We start from the raw sequence: 1,435 nt of genomic DNA, 5'->3' as shown, positions 1-1,435 counted from the left end.
AGGAGAATGGCGTGAACCCGGGGGGCGGAGCTGGCAGTGGGCTGGGATCCGGCCGCTGCCCTCCAGCCTGGATGAAAGAGCGAGACTCCGTTTAAAAAAAAAAAAAAAAAAAAAAAAAAAAAGGATAGCCCGTTCCTGGCTCCGGCTGTATCCACAAACCAGGAAAACTCATCCCCTGTGGCACACCGGGAAACTCAGATGACAAAAGCAGTGGAAGGAAGTTTAATTAGAATTATGAGTCAACACAGACAGAAATTCTTAAGTGGCTGCAGTTACCGTAACAAAGGGGTGCAGGGCCTCAGCCTCCTGGGCTGGAACTGTTTCCGATGTCCCAGACAGGCTGGTTCTCCTACACCGTGCTGTGGGCTGATAGCTTTCTTTTCTCTTTATTTTTCTGTCTTCATTTTTTCTTTCTTTCTTTCTTTTTTTTTTTTTTTTTTTGGAAACAGACTCTCACTCTGTTGCCCAGGTTGGAGTGCAGTGGCGCGATCTCGGCTCACTGCAACCTCCACCTCCTGAGTTCAAGAGATTCTCCTGCCTCAGCCTCCCCAGTCGCTGGGATGACAAGCATGTGCCACCCCACCCAGTTAATTTTAGTATTTTTAGTAGAGACGGGGTTTCACCATGTTGGCCAGGCTGGTCTCGAACTCCCAACCTCACGATCCACCCGCCTCGGCCTCCCGAAGTGCTGGGATGACAGGCGTGAGCCACTGTGCCTGGCCGGCGTGGTTGCTTTCTTTGCCCGCTGGGACAGGCCGCTGCAGAGTCTCCTGAGGGTCCCACTCATGTTTGTCAAACACCCTTAACACCTCTGTTAGCAGCAGTAAAAAGAATCCAGAGGCCTCCTCCTGGGTCATGGTGCCTCGGGGACCAGCTTGGGGCTGGCACGCAAAGAGACTTTTCGTTCCTCCGCCCTGCCATGGGGTGCCTGAGAGCCTCACCTGCCTCAGGGACCACCCCTTCCCCAGGGTGGGGAAATCTCCCTGGGCCTCTCAGGACGTGTTACCTAGAGGATCCCGGCTGGGAATCAAGGCTTCGAATCTCCCTACCGTTCGGTCCAGGGGCGTCTCCAGCCTCTATCATTTGAGGCTGTCTGCTGGGGGTGCTCAGTGTCTCCTGACCCGTTGCCAGGCGCCTCGGGGCTCCCGGGAAATTCAGCATCTTTACGATGGAAGAGTGTCAAGGATCCCACAAGCAGCAACTTTTACGCAAACGGAATGCGATACAGGGGGAGTGACAGGTGCGGGGGCTCAGCCTGGAATCCCAGCACTTTTGGGGGCCGAGGTTGGAGGATCACCTGAGGTCAGGAGTTCGAGACCAGCCTGGCCAATGTGGTGAAACCCCATCTCTACTGAAAATACAAAATGAGCCGGGCGTGGTGGCAGGTGCCTGTCACCCCAGCTACTCGGGAGGCTGAGGCAGGAGAATGGCGTGA

The sequence above is a fragment of the Rhinopithecus bieti genome, unplaced genomic scaffold (assembly GCF_001698545.2).
Source record: "Rhinopithecus bieti isolate Rb0 unplaced genomic scaffold, ASM169854v2 scaffold_56390, whole genome shotgun sequence".
Lineage (NCBI taxonomy): Eukaryota > Metazoa > Chordata > Mammalia > Primates > Cercopithecidae > Rhinopithecus > Rhinopithecus bieti.
The sequence above is the reverse complement of the archived record's forward strand: the minus strand, read 5'-3'. Positions refer to the sequence as shown.